This window comes from Podarcis gaigeae (assembly GCF_964106915.1).
Source record: "Podarcis gaigeae genome assembly, chromosome: 6".
Taxonomy (NCBI): domain Eukaryota; kingdom Metazoa; phylum Chordata; class Lepidosauria; order Squamata; family Lacertidae; genus Podarcis; species Podarcis gaigeae.
Genome location: NC_139682.1, coordinates 33,141,401 through 33,165,551, shown reverse-complemented (window position 1 = coordinate 33,165,551; position 24,151 = coordinate 33,141,401). Strand labels below are relative to the sequence as shown.

Here is a 24,151-nt window from a genome sequence, read left to right as displayed (position 1 = left end):
TTAACTAGAAGGATGAATTTAAAGTGTTTTTATTAAACCAATGTCAACTCCTGCTTGAGCAGTCTGCAGGGTGCTTTGAGGGCCTCTGGTGGGCTCACCTACTACCAGAGGCAGGGATTTAGTAGGAAATTAAAATGGTGGCTAGCGCTGGCCTTGAGATATATTGGACAGACTTCATTGGTGGGGCCTGCTGGGGTGCTGGAACATCTGCAGGTGCCCAAGGATGCTATGTTCTGATGCTGGCCCTGGCATTCTAGAACAGACTCCCACGAGAGGTGTAGGACTCTCCTTCCTTGGAGGTTTTTAAGCAGAGGTTGGATGGCCATCTGTCATGGATGCTTTGGCTGAGATTCCTGCATTGCAGAGGATTGGACTAGGTCCCTTCCAGCTCTAAGATTCTATGATTCTGCTCTAAGAATAAACTCATTGGGCGATACCCAGCTAAGTAATATTCAAAGCAGATCCATTGAAATACATTTGTTACTGAAGCCTGTTGATTTCAATGGGTCTCCCCTGAGCATGACTGACATTGGCTTCAATTGTAAATGCATACTTTTCCAGTTCCTGTTTCAATTCATTTTCTTCCAGTGTAAAAGGACTTTGATTTTGCAGTAAAATAAAGAGAGGAATATTCATTAATTTAGCAGAGGCCTGCTGTATTATTAGCACAAGGGGACATCAGCCCCGTGCATTAAGATCAGCAGAGGAGGCCCTACTTGTGGTCCCTTCGCCAAATGGGATCCACGATCCACAGGACACGAGTGTGTTGCAGGGCCTTCTCTGTGGTGGCTCCTTGTTTATGGCATTAGTCATATTCCCAGGCTTCCAGGAGGGGTGAAGTTTAATGCTGATTGACAGAATTTGCTTTATTCATTCCCTGCTGCCGTGTAGTTTTAAAAAACTGATGTTTTATGTATGACACGATGTTCTATGTAGTTTAGCCTTCAAAATATTCTTAAGTATGCTTTTCATGTTATATGCATTTGTGCACTGGGACCATTTGCTGCTAAGCATGCTAAATAAATACTGTAAATGTGGCCCAATATCCTGTTGTCAACCAAGAATCTCCACAAGAAGAAGAAGAAGAGGAGTTTGGATTTGATATCCCGCTTTATCACTACCCGAAGGAGTCTCAAAGCGGCTAACATTCTCCTTTCCCTTCCTCCCCCACAACAAAGACTCTGTGAGGTGAGTGGGGCTGAGAGACTTCAGAGAAGTGTGACTAGCCCAAGGTCACCCAGCAGCTGCATGTGGAGGAGCAGGGAATCAAACCCACTTCACCAGATTACAAGTCTACCGCTCTTAACCACTACACCACACAAGGCAATGGCATTCCTTATACGGAACTCCTGAGCATGGTGAGCTAGGGTGGCTGGGTGGAGAAGAGGGCTTCTGCACTTTTAAAAGCTGTGTAGAAGAGGGAATTTTGTAAGGTGTAGCTTAGGGATGAGGAGCCTCAGGTCCCGGAGGGAGGTCACATCCATCACCAAGCATGCTTTGCGCCCTCCTTGAGTTCTTTTTACGTACACTCCAATATTTCTCCGATGAAAATAGGGATGTCCCGTTCCACAATAATTATACTACTTATACCACACACATCTTACTGGGTTGCCCCAGCCACTCTGGGCAGCTTCCAACATATATAAAAACATTAAACATTAAAAAAAACCTTCCCTATACAGGATTGCCTTAAGACAGCTCAGGAGTTGAATAACTCCATACCCGCCATAATTTTTCCAATGAAAATAGGGATGTCCTAAGGAAAAGTGGGACATCAAGAAGAGGTGGCAAGAATACACAGAGGAATTATACCAGAAAGATATGGATGGCTCGTACACCCCAGGTAGTGTGGTTGCTGACCTTGAGCCAGACATCCTGGAGAGTGAAGTTAAATGGGCCTTAGAAAGCACTGCAAATAACAAGGCCAGTGGAAGTGATGGTATTCCAGCTGAACTACTTAAAATTTTAAAAGATGATGCCGTTAAGGTGCTACACTCAATATGCCAGCAAGTTTGGAAAACTCAGCAGTGGCCAGAAGATTGGAGAATATCAGTCTACATCCCAATCCCAAAGAAGGGCAGTGCCAAAGAATGCTCCAACTACCGCACAGTTGCACTCATTTCACACGCTAGCAAGGTTATGCTTAAAAGTCTACAAGGAAGGCTCAAGCAGTATATGGACCAAGAACTCCCAGAAGTGCAAGCTGGATTTAGAAGAGGCAGAGGAACCAGAGACCAAATTGCAAACATGTGCTGGATTATGGAGAAAGCTAGAGAGTTCCAAAAAGACATCTACTTCTGCTTCATTGACTATGCAAAAGCCTTTGACTGTGTCGACCACAGCAAACTATGGCAAGTTCTTAAAGAAATGGGAGTGCCTGATCACCTCATCTGTCTCCTAAGAAATCTCTATGTGGGACAAGAAGCTACAGTTAGAACTGGATATGGAACAACTGATTGGTTCAAAATTGGGAAAGGAGTACGTCAAGGCTGTATATTGTCTCCCTTCTTATTTAACTTATATGCAGAATTCATCATGCGAAAGGCTGGACTGGATGAATCCCAAGATGGAATTAAGATTGCCGGAAGAAATATCAACAACCTCAGATATGCAGATGACACAACCTTGATGACAGAAAGTGAGGAGGAATTAAAGAACCTTTTAATGAGGGTGAAAGAGGAGAGCGCAAAATATGGTCTGAAGCTCAACATCAAAAAAACGAAGATCATGGCCACTGTTAAGTTGTGGGCAAACATGTCAGACGACACAGCGATTCTTTAAACAGCTCTTCTTTATTCAGATGCCAGAACAGACCTAGCCTGAGGAGCTCAGTCAGCCTGCTTATATAGAGCTCCAGAACAATGCAACTGTTGCCATTTTCTAAAACTATCCAATCACTGAATGTCACTTTTCGATCCTTCATTTGCATACAAAACTATCCAATCACTGAATGTCACTTTTCAATCCTTCATTTGCATAACTATCTACAGTATCCCCCTGCTGGCCCAGGGTGAGAACTTCAGTACATAACAGGGCCCATCACCTCCTGGCAAATAGAAGGGGAAGAAATGGAGGCAGTGAGAGATTTTACTTTCTTGGGCTCCATGATCACTGCAGATGGTGACAGCAGTCACGAAATTAAGACGCCTGCTCCTTGGGAGAAAGGCGATGGCAAACCTAGACAGCATCTTAAAAAGCAGAGACATCACCTTGCCAACAAAGGTCCGTATAGTTAAAGCCATTGTTTTCCCAGTAGTGATGTATGGAAGTGAGAGCTGGACCATAAAGAAGGCTGATCGCCGAAGAATTGATGCTTTTGAATTATGGTGCTGGAGGAGACTCTTGAGAGTCCCATGGACTGCAAGAAGATCAAACCTTTCTATTCGTAAGGAAATCAGCCCTGAGTGCTCACGGGAAGGACAGATCCTGAAGCTGAGGCTCCAATACTTTGGCCACCTCATGAGAAGAGAAGACTCCCTGGACAAGACCCTGATGTTGGGAAATATGGAGGGCACAAGGAGAAGGGGCCAAAAAGGACGAGATGGTTGGAAAGTGCTCTCGAAGCTACCAACATGAGTCTGACCAAACTGCGGGAGACAGTGGAAGACAGAAGTGCCTGGCGTGCTCTGGTCCATGGGGTCACGAAGAGTCAGACACGACTAAACAACTAAACAACAACAACAACAAAGGAAAAGCGGGACATTCGAGGACGTCCCTGGAAAATAGAGACACTTGGAGGGTCTGAGAGTGGATGATAAAAGGGAGGGCTGTGTGAGTGTGTAGAAATCAGCCTACAGGAAAAATTCACATTTGTTGCTTTGCCCCTGGCCCCATCCACCGGTGGCAGGTGGCCCCCAGAATGTTATCCAAAGCGGAATGTGGCCCTCTGGCTGAAAACAAGCACACAACCATGATTTAAAGGTACAGAAGACCTCTTCTTCTTTTCACTTGGCCACGCTAGGGTGAGCCCTGAGACAAACTAAGCTGAGGCTAAGAAAGCCAAGATGATTCAAGGCTGCTCAGTGGTTGAAGGGGAACCTAAGTGGGAGGAAGATGGGTTGCATTATAAAGTGTATTCTGTTTTACTGTACTTTAGGTAGTCCTGAGATTGCATGTGGAAATACAAACTTTATAAATAAGTAACTTTAGGGCTTTGGGGTTTTGTACAATCCACTGGAATGTAATGTAAAAGATAGTTTGTTGGTACTGCTTCAGGGCCAGCCATTTGAGATGAATTTATGACAAGATTTGCACCAGCATTAATAAGCATGTGCCCTTCCTGACATACTTTGTCCTCAAAGGTCATATTGCTTTGCAGACATTTGTGGGGAATGCTTTGCTGCCCCCCCCCCGAGATAGAGCAGTATTAATAGCCCTAATTATCGCCATTTATGAATCCTCGGAATTGCTGCCATCTGTCACAGGCACTGGGGTTTTCCGAGCTATGCTGCTCGTCGACTCAATTTTCATACAAGCCACGTTCATGGAAATCACAAGGCTACCCTGGGATGGTCCACTGCTGCCTGGTTTTGTGTGATAAAAACCATGCTCACCCCCAAAGTTATCTAGGATTTATTGAAGGTATTTTATCTTGTGCAAAGAAAAGCTTCCCCCGGACTGTTTCCCCTCCTCCAATCCAAACACACACACACAACTAAGCACCCATTATCTGAGTTGTACATGATGGGAAATGAGATCAAATGCCACGAGGCTCCTCATTCTTTCCCCAGGCCACTGATTCTCAAGCAGGGACCACATAGTGTGCCCAATGGCCACAGATGCCTTTCACCCACCTAACAGGTGCCTCTAGCCTGCCTTTCGTATACCAGAAATCTAGGCTGGTGCATTTAAAGCCGATTAAAGGTCTCTGTTGCTCTAGCACAACAAATCCACTTTAAAAATCACACAGAGAGACTTTTTGTGGTTTGAAAAGTGATGGGGAAATGAATGGAAAAGAACGACTAGCTGGAATACATGCAAAGGACGGGTGCAGGATGAATGCTCATGCAACTGCCTTGTAAACAGATCAGAAGGAATGCTGAATGAAGACTGGAGACAGTCGGACCACCACGTAAGCTTTGGACAAGCAAATCAGGAAGAATGCTAAATAAACAGGTGATCCATCTGCAGGGGCACAATGCCTCTCCTGAGTGATTGGAGTCTGTTCCTCTTCATCCATAATAAGTCCACGAATGAAGCAAGGCAATGTCTCTGCAATCGGATCAATGAAGGCAAAGAATCATTAAAGCCTCATCCCTGGTGGTGTTTAGGCAGGCAGTGCAAACATTCCTCCTCTGCGTGGCTTTAAAGGTTTTGACTGCTCCTTTTGTATTCATGTTTACAGTTTTCGTATCTGTTATTTGCTGGCATTTTCTTCCGTTTGTGCAATCCGTTTTCGGTTATTTATATAAAGTGGTATATAAATATACTTTTAGATAAATATAGTAGGAAAGAGACCATGCTTGCATCACCTAAACCCAGACCCTGTTGTACCCAGGATGCAAGGAGAGGTTGAGGGTAGCTTTCCCATCAATGGTGTTACTGCAGCCCTGATGATTGGCTCCTTTTCACTTCTTTTCTCTGATTCCTTTCTCCCCTTTGTCCCTATTTCTACTTTTACATCTTAGGAACTACGTCCCCAGTACTATGCCCTCGGAGACAGCTATCTAGAGAAAGCCAATATCGCAGGAGCCTCGCCACATGGTCCCCATAGGTAGCTCATGCCGTCTGGCTGCAACAATGAATGTTATACACAAAGCATGGGAATCAAAGGTGAAAAGGGAAGACTCAGTCCTTTGTGTTGCATTCCGCATAACAAATCCTGTTAGTCCTTATGTATAATGCTGGAGGCATGAATCCATTTAAAAATCTATTTCATACTTTCCTTTATATGATCAAAAGAGCCAAAGGATAGACTTGATCCTATTTTTCAAGCAGCTTTCCCCACCAGCCCACAGGGGTCTCAATATTTTAGTTGAGGAATTACAAATATACAGAGGAACCATGCTCATCCCATGCTGAAATGCAATGGGTCCTAGATAGGGACAGCACTCAGGAGCAGGTACACAGTCTGGGAGTGCTTCTAGATCCAGCTTTGGTACTAGAAGACCAGGTAGCTTCAGTGACTAGGAGCTGTGCCTGTTACAACAGCTTTGAATGTTCCCGGAATAAGGGAGCTTGGTAGTTCAGGCATTGCTGACTTCAAAACTGGATTACTGCAACATACCTTATGTGGGGCTTCCCTTGCACTTGACCTGGAAACTGCAGTTAGTACAGAATTTTAATTTTATTAAAGAAATCAGCAAATGATCTCTGCCTCAGCTCAGGGTACAGGTTACAAGGTTCATTGGACACATCAATGGGATCTAGAATACCAGTCTTGAAAGACCTACATTGGTTCCCAGTACGTTTCCGGGCACAATTCAAAGTGCTGGTGCTGACCTTTAAAGCCCTAAATGGCCTCGGTCCAGTATACCTGAAGGAGCATCTCCACCCCCATCGTTTCGCCCAGACACTGAGGTCCAGCACGGAGGGCCTTCTGGCGATTCCCTCACTGTGAGAAGTAAAGTTACAGGGAACCAGGCAGAGGGCCTTCTCCGTAGTGGCACCCGCCCTGTGGAACGCCCTCTCACCAGATGTCAAAGAGAAAAACAACTACCAGACTTTTAGAAGATATCTGAAGGCAGCCCTGTTCAGGGAAGCTTTTAATGTTTGACGGACTATTGTATTTTAATATTTTGTTAGAAGCCACCCAGAGTGGCTGGGGAAACCCAGCCAGATGCGTGGGGTATAAATAAATTATTATTATTATTATTATTATGGCGGCAAAAATGTCCCAACACCACACACACACACACACACACACACACACACACACACTGCACTACTTTTAAAGAAGCAAGGTGGGACCCATCATTTACAAGCGAGCAAGACTGAACTTACGATCATGCGCTCCTAGGGGGGAGGGGTGCTGAGTCTGCTCACACCTGCACTGATCGTGGTGCATCCTTAGGGCGTCCAACTCTCCCTCTGACCTGTTTGGCTCCTCCAATTGACCAATCGGTTCCTTGGCTACCATGGGAACTTCACTCTCAGGAGGTGAGGTGGGGACCGACTCAATTAGCTCCCCCTCCATTTCTGAGACATCTGACATCCATGGGTGGGGTCCTCATCCATATCCCTGACTGAGCTAACTCCACTCCTTACCTCGGGCTCCTCCTCTGACAGATCCTGCCATTCCTGCTTGGCACCATGGATCCCATGCCAGGATCAAGTTCAAGGTTGTTACTATTGGTGTATGAAGCCCTTAATGGTTTGGTATCAGTTTATTGGCCCACCTGACCACTTCAACCAGCAGAACTAGCACTGTTACAGCTGCCACACAATACTCACCCCACACTTATGAATATTCTCTTTGGTAAGAGAGCTGCAATGCAAAATTTGGAGTAGCATGAATTCTGATTGATGGCTGCATTTCATTTTGTGAAAATTCTGAGTAGTGTGACTTTTGATTGATGGCTGCATTTTATTTTGTTTTGGGAAGTGCAAATGTGGTAGGTGAACTGAATTGAAATTTGTTCCCCATAACCCTATCCAGAACTATTGGTTTTGCCCACATGCAAACTGAAGCACTAGTTGAGTTGTATGATCACCAGCTCCCAGTGGCAGCACCTCCTTCCCCTGACCGCCACCCAAGGGGCTTCTGAGGAACCATCTTGCCCTGAGGGAAGTGAAAAGAATCAGATTAAACTTGAACTCGTGAAATCAAAGCAGCAGGAGGAGAGGCACAGCAAAATGGAAGAAAGAAAAGAAGAGCAAGCCAGCAAATAAGGAGAACAGGTGCAGTACATAGTCCAGTGGTACCTCAGGTTACATACGCTTCAGGTTACATACGCTTCAGGTTCCAGACTCCGCTAACCCAGAAATAGTGCTTCAGGTTAAGAACTTTGCTTCAGGATGAGAACAGAAATCGTGCTCTGGCGGCGCGGCAGCAGCAGGAGGCCCCATTAACTAAAGTGGTGCTTCAGGTTAAGAACAGTTTCAGGTTAAGAATGGACCTCTGGAACAAATTAAGTATTAACCCGAGGTACCACTGTATATATAATTCTAGCCATCTGGGTAACAAAGCCAACAATTATAATACTGTTAGGGGTCACCCCAATCTCCAGGATTGGTGCGAGATTCCAGGGGTCTTGGCACTTAACTGGGGTTTCCTTTGGAAATTAGGCACAGCGGAGACTGTAGTGTCTTTATGCTACGTGGCTTATTTACACATGTATGGTGAGAGAGAGTGAGTTCAGAGCATTCACAACTCATTATTATCTTTGCTCCTTTCTTACGAGCAGCAGGCTTAGGTCTACAAACAGAGGAACCAGTCATGCTGCCTGTCCCTTTGTTATACCCTGCTCTAGCCAGGCGGCTAAGAGTTCTGTTGCCCCCAATTCTCCCCCACTTTTCAAACCTTTCGCAAAATGCCACAATTTCCCTTCAGTCTATGTCATTGAAGCTGAAACCCTCAACCTTTCCTTCCCCTGCCCACTAACACACACAGCTGGAGGAGGAGCCCCACTCCTCCCTGTCTCACACAGGCTTAGCCCTGTCATCATCATGAGTTCCCCAAGGAGTGGATGACTGGCCATCATCAGCCTTTGTTCCCCTTGATGGCATATTTCCTGGTGATACCCTGATGCAGAAAAAGCTTAGCCTGCATTTTTACACTATCAAACAGCTGTCAGCTCATCTACATTCTCAAAGCACTGATCAAACTCTAGCACCCAGGAATCTAGAGGAGGGTCAGGGCACCCACAACATGGGGGAGTCAGGATACCCACCAAATCCATAGCAATATTTTTCCTCCTCTCTCCCAATCCCCTTTCCTTGAGTGTTGTGTTTCTTTAGATTAAATTTTTGTTAGCTGCTCCAATAGCCTTTTTTACATGAAGAGCAGGGTAAAAAAAATTGCTTTAAATAAATAATATTTATAAATAAAATGCCTTTTATTGGGTTTTTCAATCTTGGTGTTTGGGAGCCTGTTAATATGGAAGACCTTAATTCAGAGCTTTGTTTTCTCATGTTCAGTATTGCCTTGACTCTTCAAGCAAGAGAGTTTCTGAAATTAATGATGCCTTGCCCTGCTCCGTGTGCTACTGTGATGGCATTTACATGGGAAATTAGAGTAAGACTGTTGCAGATGACTGAGTGCTTTTTCTGAGACAGAATTCAAGCCTCCCTGCTTTTGCTTGGCCTTAAATGGATGAGCCAATAAATATAACTAAATGCTCACTCTGGGAATGTGTTCTGTCTTCTTTGTCATCATTTATGGTTCGTCTCTGTAGGAAAAGATCATCTGCCTACCATATTTTATCACATCACTGCCTACCCAAAAGCTGGGATTTTCAGGAAGCCAAATGGCACACCAGACTGTGTGATGGTAAGATGCAAATGAAAACAAAGAGAAAACAAACAAAGCTGCTTATTGGCCAGGTGGGTGGGGAGGTTAATGGTGGTGATTGTTTTAGATCTAGCACCAACTGGTATAGTCAGCTCTACAAACCCTAGAGGCTGCTTTGCATGTCTGACAGAGTATGCTGCTATTAGCATATGGGAGTTAGATCCTGAGATGCTGGTGAGGTGGAAGTTTTTGGAGCTAAAAGCAGAGAGTTTGCTAACTCTAGGTGGAATCATATTCCACTCCGTCAACCTGCATAGTGGCACCAGATTCCAGGCTTCCCACAGTCATCTGGTTAGTCACTGTGAGAACAGGATTCTGGACCAGATACACCACTGGTCTGATCCGGCAGGATCATCTTATATTCCTATGTAATTCTTAGTACTTCCATCAGTTGTCTTGGCTGTGGCTCTGCCGGGTGATGTATGATAACCGCATCCCCTCCCCGACTTTACTCTTAGTGCTCTGTCTCCTTGGGGTAATCATGGCCTCTAGCCCAAACCTAGCTCCTGGATCCCAATCTGGTGATTTGAAGTTATATGGGTTGTTGCAGAAAGAGTTTCTGTTGTACATAGATGGCCTCAAGATCAAAGGAAAGAGGACAGGCAATCAGGAAATGGAGGGACTCAGTTTCCCCTTCTGTGACTGAGCAGCTGTGTCAATGGCAAATATAATGCACTGCATCCCTAACCCTATCACATCCCTAACCATATGTGTTCCTTTTGATTCCAACCACAGCTTCAACTTCTAAATCACATGCTACCCTGATTCAGATATTCCCAGTGACACGTAACTTTAATCTGACATTTGAAATAGTTTATGTACCCCCGAGGACAATCTTGGAAGCTACAGCTGATGCATAGGATCTCCCCAGACCACCAAACAGAATACTTGGGAATAATAATAATAATAATAATAATAATAATAATAATAATAATAATATATTATTTATACCCTGCCCATCTGGCTGGGCCTCCCCAGCCACTCTGGGCGGCTTCCAAAAGAATATTAAAATACTATGATACATCAAACATTAAAAGCATCCCTAAACAGGGCTGCCTTCAGATGTCTTCTAAAAGTCTGGTAGTTGTTGTTCTCTTTGACATCTGGTGGGAGGGCATTCCACAGGGAGGGCGCCACTACCGAGAAGGCCCTCTGCCTGGTTCCCTGTAACTTGGCTTCTCGCACTGAGGGAACCGCCAGAAGGCCCTCGGTGCTGGACCTCAGTGTCCGGGTAGAACGATGGGGGTGGAGACGCTCCTTCAGGTATACTGGACCAAGGCCGTTTAGGGCTTTAAAGGTCAGCACCAACACTTTGAATTGTGCTCGGAAACGTACTGGGAGCCAAAGTAGGTCTTTCAAGACCAGTGTTATATGGTCTCGGCGGCCGCTCCCTGTCACCAGTCTGGCTGCTGCGTTCTGGATTAGTTGTAGTTTCCGGGTCACCTTCAAAGGTAGCCCCACGTAGAGTGCATTGCAGTAGTCCAAGCGGGAGATAACCAGAGCATGCACCACTCTGGCGAGGCAGTCCACAGGCAGATAGGGTCTCTTGGCTTCTTATTTGTCTCTGAACCTTGTTCAAGGAAGTACTTGGGATCACCTCTAAAGCCTAAACAAAACTGGCTAAAGCCTAAACAAAACAAGCCCTGTTTAGGGGAGTTTTTAATGACTGATGTTTTAATGTGTTTTTGATCTTCTGTTGGAAGCCGCCCAGAGTGGCTGGGAAAACCCAGCCAGATGGGTGGGGTAGAAATAAATTATTATTGTTGTTATTGTTATTGTTATTATTAGTCCCCCAACTGCAGCCACATATGGCATAAAAATATTTTCCAACCCCACTCTCAGAAAGGGTTTGTTTCCTTTCTTCTTCATGTCTATAAATCAGTAGTTTTCACAGCTATTGCCTCTTTTATAGAATCCAGCAGCTGCTCCTCCCAGCAAAAAAAGCTTTCATGTGCTGTTGGAGCCTATAAATCATTACACAGAAGCAAACCCCAGTGCATTCAAATGGGCTTGCTCCCATATAAGTGTGATTGGAGCTTGAGCCCCCCTCATTTCTCCAAAAGCATTGGCCAAGGCTGCTCTTCCTGCTCCAACAATGATAGGCAGCCTGGCTTCATATCCCAGTTTTGCAACATTACCATAACAAAGCAAGAGTTAAAGAGCTGAGCTGAGCTGTTGTCTAGGATGAAGGAAACGCTTCACAGAGGAGTTTTGGGGTCTAGATCTATCTTTGCTTCAGATAATTAAGTTACAAGGAAAGCCGTGATATGTTATCTGGTACAATGTTAGTAAATGGTACCTGTTTATCTACTTGCACTTGATATGCTTTCGAACTGCTAGGTTGGCAGGAGCAGGAACCGAGCAACGGGAGCTCACCCCATCACGGGGATTCGAACTGCTGACCTTCTGATCAGCAAGCCCTATGCTCTGTGGTTTAGACCACAGCGCCACCCACGTCCCTTGAATAACAAACAGCTGTCTGCAAATATTCAACAGGATAACAATACAAATGAAGAGGAAAGGCAGATGACTAGATTTGTGTGTGTGTGTAGTAAAAAAAGCATTGTTTAGGGCAGAAATGGTGAACTTGTGGCCCTCCAGATGTGGTTGGGCAATGGACAGGGTGTTGGGATTTGCAGCTCAACAACATCTGGAGGGTCACAGTTTCCCTATTCTTGATCCAGTGTAATTGCTTGCATAGGGAAATGGTGGAAGCTAAATCACTATACCAGTCTACGTAACAACCAGGCAAAGAAATATATTAGTATATTAATATAATCTGTTCATGCCTGGGCATTTGTAAGCTACAGTGTTGGTGGTCTCTCAGATCAAGCTAGTGGGGTTTGTAGCTCTGTGATCGTGAATTACAATTCCCATGATTCTTTGGGGGAAGCCGAGTGCACTGAATTGTGTGTTAAATGTGCTTTAACCACCCTTGCCTCCTTTTAGGGGTCTTCTGAAAACTGCATTGTTTAAATAGGCCTTCAAAATACAAACATCACTTTTTCACCAAGTGGGATATACTGATGTTCTTCTACAGTTTCCCTCATTCTTCCCCACTCCTAGTCCTGAGGTCCACTCATTTCCTGCTGCTCTCCAACAAACTCTCCTGAAGAGCCAGCCTGATAAAACTTCTATGTATGGTACCTAAAAACTCCATGAGAAACTGATGAGATGAGAAACTGATCTCAACATAACCTAGCTCAAACAAGTTTTAAAGGAGGTAAGATTTCTTTTTAATTAAATCCAAGAAGTTTGGGAATATGGTAAGGGTGCTGCCTGGAGGTTTAAGGAAAAATATGCTTTCAATTATGGATGATATTTTAATGAGTATGCACTTTCATAATGAGATACTTATGCTGGGGGCAGAGGAAAATGCCTCTTTCATATGGTTCCTCCACAGGTTCAATAAAACAGCACAGACATGTCAGTGTGCCTTCCTCACAGACACATCCTCCTATTTATTGTGATAGTGCAGCCATGGAATCACAAACACTTAGAATGAGATTCTAGAGTAAGAAGAGTGGGTACTCACCAGCAGGCTGGTCTCAGTGCCTGGAGCACAATTTGAATGGCCTGTAAGTAAGCATAATATATAAATAAAAATAAAGTCAGCTTCAGCTCCCAAGCAAGCAGACAAAAGCAGATATGTGCAATGACAAAAAAGATTATTTGTGGAAACAAAACCAACCTAATCACTCATTTGAAGGCATGCTTTCCATAGAAGTAATAACCTTGGTTTTACAGTGTCATGTATGTTATAAAATGGTGTCGCTGTTGCATTCAGAAAAGGTCTTAGTTGGAAGGTGTGTGGGGAATGCCTATTTCTGTGATTCTGGTTAGGTGAAGGAATGCAAGAGAGGCGTAAGCCAGATGTGGGGGACTCTACTGTGCACTGTATTGGCCCTTCCCCGAAACAAGGGAGTTCCCCTGCTGCCTGCCAGCCCTCAGCTGCTGCATGCCAGGTCAGTTTCTTAGTGTTTGGTTGGATGAGGAGGCTGACCTGGCTTGCCTAATTAATATGTGGATTGGAGAGCAGGATGTTGTTGGCCTCTTCCAGTTATGCCCACTGCAGCAGAGAAACTTGCAGTTTGAGGAAGCTGAGTTGCTATAATCTACAGAAATACTTTTGAATTCTGGTGCTGGAGGAGACTCTTGAGAGTCCCATGGACTGCAAGAAGATCAAACCTATCCATTCTTAAGGAAATCAGCCCTGAGTGCTCACTGGAAGGACAGATTGTGAAGCTGAGGCTCCAATACTTTGGCCACCTCATGAGAAGAGAAGACTCCCTGGAAAAGACCCTGATGTTGGGTAAGATTGAGGGCACAAGGAGAAGGGGATGACAGAGGACAAGATGGTTGGACAGTGTTCTCGAAGCTACTAACATGAGTTTGACCAAACTGCGGGAGGCAATGGAAGACAGGAGTGCTGGGCGTGCTCTGGTCCATGGGGTCACGAAGAGTCAGACATGACTAAACGACTAAACAACAACAACAACAACAGAAATCCATTCTTTCTCTGCAGGCTTCCTGCAGAGCAATGATGAAGAATGTGCCTGGTGTTGGGCCAGTGGAGCAGAGCAAATGGGGGGGGGGCAGGCCCCTTTGTGTGTGTGTGTGCACATACACATACACACACCATATGAGGGTTGAGGTGATCACCTGTTGCACCAAGATACTCTTTCTTAATTCAACCTCTCTCCTCCCCCCTCAAAAATAATCCTTGCATTCTTCTGCTTTAACTTCATGTCCACACCCATCAGTGGCTGATTTGTACTTGGTTGTTCAGAGCTTTTCTGATTGCTGCCCCATTGCTTGATCTGAGCTACACGCTGATGGTTTTGCTCCCAACTTGATGAAACAACCACAATTTCTGCAGCTTTTTTATTGTGTGGAATCTAAGGGAAATGACTGTTAGTATTGCAGTTAGCATCACAATGGCATTGCAGGCATACCAAGATGAGATTGGGTGGTCCAACCTCATGTTCATACCTCTTCCTTTAATGCCAAAGCAGAGGTATGTGGGAAAAGGTAAAGGTAAAGGACCCCTGGACGGTTAAGTCCAGTCAAAGGCGACTATGAAGGTGCCAGTGTGTGTGGAGAACAGTAGCTACAGTATATTGTATTGTTGGTCAATATGGTTTTGGCAGTGGCACCAGTTTCCTGCCATATATGGGATCAGGATGAATTCTTTGGTTTGCAAGCAAACCAAATCAGGTGCATTAATGCATCTGAGGAACTGGATTGCAGTTCATGAAAGCTTAAGCTAAAACCAATCTGTTAGTCTTTCAGCTGACACATAAGTTGTTGTTCTTGTTGTTATTTTAGATCAGGGATGGGGAACTTGTGGCCCTGCAGATGTTGGATTATAACTCCCATCATCCCTGACCATTGGTCCCTCACCAGCTGGGGCTGATGGGAGTTAGAGTCCAACAACAACCGTAGGGCCACATCTGGAGGTTCCCTGTTCTTGCTTTGGATGCAGATACTTCAAACAATCCCAAACATGCTGATGTTCCCTAGGCCATAAGACCCATATTTTAAATACCATCTAGATGACAAACCCTCTGGTAACTAGAAAATACTAAGATGCCAATATACAATAAGGCAATTAATTTACAGGGAAACTAGTTCTCTGATGAATCTGCTTATATGTGTCAAACCTTATATAAATAATAAAATTATTATTAATTATCTCACTCATCTGGCTGAGTTTTCCCAGCCACTCTGGATGGCTTACAGCACATATACAAATCTTAACATTTGGACTTTTAAATAAGCCCCACATATATTGATGCCATCAAGTATGTGTGTTTAGAACACTGCTTTGGTGTGGAGACTCTAACAGACCCGCTGCAAAGCTTCAGTAATTGGACTCCACTAGTTTGATGTCCAGCTAGATATCTGTGACAGCTACACAAAATAACTACACCTGCTGCACACTCCATCAATATAAGTCCCAATGGGCTCTGCCTTGGCTGGAAAGTATGAGGTCAAATCTCCAGGGTGTGCAAATTGGCACACTGAATTTAGCAGAACTGCGCAGAGCTATTGTGGTGTGTGTGAAAGAAAGGCTGAAAAGATTTGGATGAAAATGCACAACAGATTAAGATTCAGGGTGTTTTTAGGGGGGCTGAAGGAAGAAGCAAAGCTGCTAACTCATGATTGTTTCCAGGTCAATCAAAGGCAACCTGATTCTTCAACTGCAGGAAGCAATCTGGGTCAGATATAGAAAGAAATGAGGTAATGCAGTAAGGAAGGGGGGGAGAGATGTGCTGCTCAGGAGCTTTTGAATAGCTGGACCCAAGTTAATACAGGAACCCTGGAAGCATCCAGAGAATATCTTTGTTAATGAGCTAACTGAATTGGAAGTGACACAAAAATTGAGTAATGTGGAGACCATTTTTCTACATATTTGTTCCCTGACTTTTCTCCAAGGAGCTCGTGGTGGCTTATACACAGTTCTCTTATTGTATCCTCACTAGTTTAGTCTGAAAAATACTGCCTTTCCCATGGTCACCCAGTAAGCTTAGTTCCTTAGCAGGAATTCAAACCTGGGTGCCCTAGAGCTTTAAAGTGGAGCTTTAAAAATGGCTGCAATCTTAAGCACATTGCCTTGAATGAAAGTCAGCTAAATCTAAATCAATGGGAAAGTTCAGGTGGGACAAAGCTGATTTCCCCATCCCCTCAAAATGTGCTTGCCCTGTCAATGACCACCCATGCCCCAGTTTTTGTGTCCAGTGCTGCCAGCACTTCCCACCATGAGCTGCAATGTGACCTCGGGCTGGTCAACAGCTGCCTTGGTTTCAGAAATATGCTTGATCAGCATGGCAACCTCCAATGTACCCAGTCCGCCAAAGAACAGCATGCTCAGCATATCCTTGGTGTGTGTGTGCGCGCTGACAATTTCCTTGGTCTGCTAGTCAGTGCGCTACATTATTTATTATTAATTTCAATGCATAAACCCCCCCATCCACCTCAGTTCCTTCCAATCCATCACCTGAATATCTTAAGAAGTAGCACAAACATGACTGCAGCTGCTCAGGCAGTCCTCTGGAGATATAAAAAAGCATTGCTAAAACACAGAAACTGCCCCAGCCTATCCTCCGTCCGGCGGGAACAAACATGCTATACATTGCTGAGCCTTTACTAAATGGGGCAGCAAACTTTTAACTGCTTAATGAGCGCAATTAAATTAAATGCTATGCACATTTATGTGGTGATAGACCAGACTGAAGTCAGTGGGACTTATCTATTTCTTTATTGCATTTCTATTCTATCCTTTTCAACAAGCATCTCAAGGTGGCATACATGATTCCACCCCTCTTCGCTGAATACCCACAACAACCCTGTGAGGTAGGTTAGGCCAAGAGACTCAAGTGAGCTTCATGACTGAGCAGGGATTTGAATCCTGGTCTGGTTTCCCATAACCATTGCACCACACTGGTTCTTTTGAGAAAATGTGTGGCGAGCCAGGCTGCAAAGCAGGGGGAGATAACCAGTGACCGCCCATCTGTTGTTAGGATGCAACTACCATCAAACCCAGCCAGGATGGCCAATGGTCGGGGGTGATGGAAGTTATTGTCCAACAACATCTGCAGTGGTGCCACACCATAATTTATCCCATGATTCTTTAGATTGACAGGACTTTTGCTCTTGAGAACTATTGAAGGAGGTGTAGCTTCCCAGGAGGTTGTACCTAGTTACCTCAGGGCTCCAACCTTCAATTTCTTTGCAAGGCAAGACTGAGCAATGACTTCTTCGTTATCTCTCTTTCACATTCATGTGCTGCTCTGTGCAAACTGGCCGTCCCCATATGCAAGGAAGAACACAGGAACTGCTTACCAGGAAGTGGGCTTTCCCACACATACAATGTTCCTGCAGCCATGTACCTTGGGCAAACCAACATGAGATTCTCCTTGTTTGTCAGGTTTGGGAATCTTGCAGATTGTGTGCATACCTGCCGCACAACGTGCCACAAATGGTGCACAGGGAAGGTGCATGTCTGAGATCCAGACAATTCCCTATGCAGAAATGACCTCAGAAGACAAATTCAAAGAGGACTCAGCATGAGAAGAATCAGAAGCTGTGCAGCCCGAGAGGTCATCACGTCCTTTGATAAGTGGGTTCCCTCCTGGGTTCTCTTGGTCTTTTTGACTTGCCTCTCTTTATTCCTTCTTCGCTCACTCTTTACAGAGGATGCTAAAACTACTCTGAATAATTGAAGTGTTTCAGACCACTGGAGGTAATTTATGTGCTAATCACAGGGAGAAGATGGATCACCACGGTGGCTGCTGGAGGTTTAGGGAAGCAATTGAGGTAAGGAGTTTGTGCCTCTGCCTCTGCCTCTTCATCTTCATTGAATGGCCTCCCAGTTCCACCATAAGCCCAGATCGGCATCGCCGGCAGCCCACACCTTGCAGTTAGGCTGATGGTTAATGGGCTTGGCAGAATCAGAGCTAAAGCTCCCTGGGATCCAGGGATGAAAATGCAATTGAGGTATCATTAGGTCACATCCGGCTATGGAACCTCTTGCTGGCAAGGGTTTTATGTGAGCTGAAGTTACCTCCAGCTCAGAGAGAAGAACTCTCAGCTTCTCTGCCTTTTTGTCTGTCGAGTGGAGTCGCATGGCTTTTGTCAGAATCTTATTTTTATTTGTATAAACCAGTCATTCAGCACTTTTGGATATCAAGCAAAGGAAGGGAGAAGTGAAGCCAACTAAAATAACTATCTCAGATGGCAATTGGAGAAATAGCTAGTGTAGTTACTGCCAGGGCCCATGAGGAAGGGCCAGTGAGAGGGAGAGTGGAGAGCACTTGTTAGCCCCGCCTTCTCAAGTGGATCCCAATTGCTTACTATACCATTTCCCACATGCTGGAGAAAAAATGTCTCCAGCAGGGAACCTGCTGCAATGCACCATCAGGGTCCAAAATCATACAGGGGAGCCTACACTGATGTTATGTTTTTATTGGGAAAAAAGTATGCTCTTCTTTTTGAGGAACTTCCTCCACAAAGCAGCTTGCAATCCCTAATTTAAAAAAACAACAACTCCATCTGGCAATAAGATATAAAAGCATGGAATGCGGTCCAGCTAAAGAATAAACCAGCATAAAAGTGAAGAACAGATGCAGGATGTAATACAGAATACAGATCACAAAACAGCTTTAAAAAAAATAAAAACCAACAATAATTAAAAACTGTGGAAATAAAATAGGGTATTTCCATAAGAAAAAGATTTTCAAATGTACATCACAAACCCTACAGTGTTTGGGCTTGCTTCAGCTTTAAAGGGAGAGAATTCTAGAGAACTGGTCCCACAATGCAAAGAGTCACACATATATGACTACAGCAGGCTGTTTTGCAAACATTTGCTCTCCAGTGCATGCATGTTTCCATCTACCACAATTCACTGCATAATCGTCGCCATTGCTTAATAGTTGCACTCTCTTTTATCACTCAAAAAATTGGATGATTAGCTTCCATTGCATAATCGTCGTGTGGCAACTTTTGAGACTCCGCCAGGCCTTGGGCCCCTTCCTTTCCTCCCCCAGCCACCTTTTTTAAAAAATAAACATCCAAGACTCCTTGCACCTCTCTGTCTCAGCCATGAGCTCCCAGGCTGCCTTGGGTGCTTCCTGGTGCTTCCTGGGGGTCCAGTGCAGCTGCCTCTCTTAGAGTCAGGTGAGCTGGGAGTTGGCATGGGGGGGGGGGCTCCTGGTGGCTCCTGAAGCAGTGAGAGCTGGAGTCTGGGCCTTCATTGGCTTGCCAGCCCTGAGCGGAGGCATCGTAGCTGGAGGAGGCAAGATGGCTGCTGTTGCTGCTGCCGTCGCCTTGGACTTGTGCCCCAGGACATCCCAGCCAAGAAGGGGAAGCAGTGGGCAAGAGACCACCTCCGCTGCTGGTCCAAGACCCTTTCCTCTGCCTCCACTCCTGTAATTCACTGCATAATGCACACACCCTCCTTTTGTGAAAATAGCATAAAATCTGCAACCATTATGAGGTGAATTATGGTATCTATCTATATCTATCTATCTATCTATCTATCTATCTATCTATCTATCTATCATCTATCTATCTATCAACTATCTATCTATCTATCTATCATCTATCTATCTATCTATATCTATATCTATCTATCATCATCTATCTAATAGATAGATATCTATTATATTTATGTCCCACCTTTTTCCAAGAAGCTCAGTGCTGTGTACATGGTTCCCACCCTCCTAATTTAAACCCCACAACAACCCTGTGAGGTAGATTAGGCTGAGAAGAAGTAACTGGTCCAACATCACCCACTAAGCTTCATGGCTGAGTGGGGATTTGAAACCTGGTCTCCCACATCCACGTATAATACTCTAACTACTGCACCACGGTGGACCAGCAGTGCCTCCTATTGGCTATGGTCTGCACTGTGCTGCTGTATGCCCTCTCCAGCCTGCCTGACACACAGATGCACAGTACATCTGTTTTCTTGATAAACGTATCCTGGTATCTCCCATAAAAGCATGGATGTGGAACCTATGGCCCTCCAGACATTGTCTGACTCTGACTGCCATCAGCCCCAGCCAGCATGGCTAATAATCAGTGATAATGGGAGTTTTACTTCAGCAATATTTGAATTGGGGAGCCACGGGTTCCTTATCTCTGAGTTAAAGGACAGCAGCCAGGTTGGAAAAGGCTTCCACCCAAGACCGGGGAGAACAACTGATCAGTCACAGTAAGACAGCAGTGGGCTAGAATCATACACCTCACTTAGTATACAGCAGCTTCAAAAGTCAGCCAAAAATACCGAGACAGGTAAACAGAAAGCGTACAGACTTTGAAAAGTCTTTTGACAATGGTAACAAAAGGTTTTTTCTCACACACATAATAAACGCACTGCCAGCACAGTCAGACCCATAGCTGCCTTTCTCTGGTGCAAAAAGGATGTCCTGAAATAATGGCAAAACGGTTTTTTTACTGGGGTTTTTTCTTTGGGAGGGGCACATCAATAAAAGAGAATGACTTGAAAGTGATGTACAGACTGGGAAGCCATTCAAGTGACCATTTTCATCTCACCATTTATTTACTTACACATGTGGATACCCCAGCACCCCACTTGGGGGCAGTAGGCTAGGTTTGAGGATACAGAGCAGGCCATGTTGCAGTCACAGCCCTGCCCTCCAACAGAGAAGAATGCCTGGGGGTTCAGAAGGAACACCTGGGGGTTACCATCACTTCCCCACCCAAGCCTTCCTCCTGAGGTGGTTGCCTCACTCTGCCTAATAACAGAGCCGGTCTTATCACTTGTGTCCCACTAAGCATCCTCCAAAGATGGTGGAATGAAGAGATGTTGCGTGTGGTTGGGTAGCCAAATTCATGCAGGAGGAGGGAGTCCATGTTGCCAGACTGAAAACTGGCAGCTAGCCCAAGGACAGCCAGTGGGATTTGAAAGCAGAATTGCATACCTTCTTCAGGTCCCCAGGACCCAAGCCATGTATGGAAAAGATCATCACCAGCATTTTGAATGGGACTCCGAATGGTCTGGTGAAACATGTCCCCCCAAAGCATCTCCAGTTATTACCCTAGCAGCTGTGTTAGTATACTCACTGCAGCCTTCAAAGGCTGCCTCTCATACAACCACACAGTATTCTCATACAGCGCATTGCAGTATTTGAGGTTTCCAGTGCATGGATAACTATTGACCAACTAATCTCTGTCCAGGAGGAATCTCAGTTGGTGCACCAGCCTCAGTCCATTAGGATCCCTTAGGGTGAGTGCAATGCTGTTAGGGGAGTGTTATGTACTGAAGTTCTCACCCTGGGCCAGCAGGGGGATACTGTAGATAGTTCAGGTCCACATATGCAAATAAGGGATCGAAAGTGACGTTCAGTGATTGGATAGTTATAGAAAATGGTTACTGTTGCTTTCTAGTGGAGCTCTATATAAGCAGGCTGGCTGAACCCTTCAGTTCAGTTCTGTTCTGGCCTGTGAATAAACAAAAGCTGTTTGAAGAATCGCTGTGTTGTCTGATAGGTTCACCCACAACTTAACAGGGAGACTGAACACAATCACCCACCAATAGTACTTCCATCTTGTCAGGACCAAGCCTCAGTTTATTGGCCCTTTATCCAGTCCATTTTTTATCCCAAGCACTGATCTAGCACTTCCACCATCTCCCTGAAACAGATGTAAAAGAGAGCTAGGACTGTGTGTCGTCAGCATGTCGATGACACCCTTTCCCCAAAATCCTAGATGACTTCAGCCATTTAATGTAGATGTTTAAAAGCATGACAGACAACATGGATAAGGAACTTGTTATTTGGTACAGTGGTACCTCGGGTTACATATGCTTCCGGTTACAGACTCCGCTAACCCAGAAATAGTGCTTCAGGTTAAGAACTTTGCTTCAGGATGAGAACAGAAATCATGCTCCGGCAGCACAGCAGCAGCAGGAGGCCCCATTAGCTAAAGTGGTGCTTCAGGTTAAGAACAGTTTCAGGTTAAGAACGGACCTACAGAACGAATTAAGTACTTAATCTGAGGTACCACTGTATTTGGATTTGGTATTCTAGGCAGGAACAGAGGCACAGAAACACTGCAATGCATTATGTTTCATTGCTTGAACCTTTAAAATGTAGACAGCTTGACTTTTAGGACCTGAAACCAAGGTGAAATCCACACCATACATTTAAACACATGGCTTCCCCTAAAGAATCCTGGGAACTGTCGTTTTTAAGGATGCTGGGATTTATAGCTCTGTGAGGGGTAAACCACGCTTGCCAAGAAGCTTAATGCCAAAGCATCCAACACCGAGCTAAGTTGGGGCCAAAGAGAAATGGGGCTATTTGCTCAAGCGTAAATGAAATGCTGTGGTTTAAGATGCAACACAGGCTGCTTGAAGCATCCAGTGCCTCTGATGCTTGCATAGCTGCTGTGTGTTTGTTTGATGATACAGTCAGTCATTAATGACTTACTTTGTGTGCCCAAATTGTGAGCTTGTAACTTGTCTTTGGATGTTTACCCATCCGCTGAGAATTTTCGTGTCCTGTCAGAAAAAGTATTTATTTTGTTACATTAGCCACTCAAGATTTGTCGCTCTTGACCATTCTCCTTAAACTGGAATTATCAGGAGCAAATGTTGGAATGAAAAGAGCAAACTGTGAAAATAAAAAGAGAAGAGAAGAATCCCATCATTCTTCTTCCACTCTGTTTTCCCCCTCTTTCTTTCCCTTGTTCTCTGCCACTTATTCTTTGCCATCTCTCTCCCTGGGTGCTGGTCACTGAAGGCAGATAGTCCTGACACTAAGTGAACAAACTGGTCCACTGGGATTGCTGCTATTACTGAACTGGAACATTTTCTTCCTACTTCTGTTGGCTACTTAAAGACTTTTCTGGGAATGTCCCCACAGAAGGTGGCTGTCCAGCATTACAGTGGCAAATGAGGAGCCACAGATGTCTTTCCCAGTGACAAGGTATGATTCAGCTTCAGGGCATTAGCACTCCTCATTCTGCTTATTGTGCAACCTATTATTTATTTTTAAAGTGCTTAAAATATTCTAGATGCTGCACCAAAAAACCCAAAACCAACACGTTCACGTCCAAGATTGGACCAAGCAAGAAAAAGAGTAGTCACCAACAATGGTGCCCACTGGTCCCCTGGCACCTTCTGCTTGCAAAAATAATACTTCAAAGGAGCGTCTTAGTGTAGCTGATGGAATCAGTGGCAGTGTATGCTTGGTTGTGTTGTGTGTGTGGTACCCCTGTTCGATTTCTCCAGTTTGTCAATGTGCCCAGAGGCCCAGAAAGGGTAGTGCTAGCTGGATGAGAAACTAAAAGAAGCAAAGACAGAACTGAAATCAGGAGTGTTGAATGATTAACCTCTGAATATTAAAGGAATCTAATAAGTCAAATAGAGCAGAGGAAGTGTAGTGTAGTGGCTTGAGTGTAGGACTAGGATGAAGCCAACTGGGCGATCTTGGGCCAATCACTGCCTCTTAGCCTAACCTGCTTCACAGAATTGTGATTGGGATTCAGTTAGGAAAGGGAGCAATGCACACCACCTTGTGCTCCTCGTTGAAAAAAATGGGATGTGAATGCAATAAATAATAATAATATAATATAATATAATATAATAATAATATAGAAGGAAATACACGGGGAACAAAACTCCACAAAGGGTGGCAGTCAACTGTGTTTTACTCAGAGCAAACCCACTGAAATTAATGACTAAGTGAGGCTAACATCAATAGAGTAAATCTTAGCTGAATACCACCCCTTGTGCCAGAGAATTTCAGTGCAAGCCATTCTTCTTGAATTAGAGCACCTATCCGAGAAAGCGATCTTAACTGCAGTTAAGCAAACAAGCTCCAGTGAAAGGACATCCACCCTTGTTCTTGGTCAGTTGCTTTGACCCCAGGGATAGGGACCTCACCCCATCACTTCACTAACCTGATAGCTTCCAGATGTTTAAGACTCTACCTCCCAACCTGAAGTTGCCCTGCACCACACACCACCAACTTTCAGTGGTCAGTAAGAGAAAGACAGGTACCATATTTTTCGCCCTATAGGACGCACCAGACCACAAGATGCACCTAGTTTTTAGAGGGGGAAATCAAGGGGGGGATTCAGCCTGTCCGCTTCTCCCAGAGCTTCTTGTGGCTGCGGGGGAAGCCCAAAGAGCAAAGAAGCCAAGACAGCAAGCGGGATCCATCCCAC

At 44.8% G+C, this 24,151-nt stretch overlaps 1 long non-coding RNA gene across 1 annotated transcript in view; it reads right to left on the bottom strand.

Moving 5' to 3' along the window:
• The window catches only part of LOC310848084, a 101,133-nt gene that overhangs the window by 28,927 nt on the left and 48,055 nt on the right, over positions 1–24,151 (bottom strand). Inside the window, exon 2 of the long non-coding RNA XR_014566144.1 lies at positions 12,987–13,027. This is a non-coding gene — a long non-coding RNA (uncharacterized lncRNA). The remainder of the gene's footprint in view (positions 1–12,986; positions 13,028–24,151) is intronic.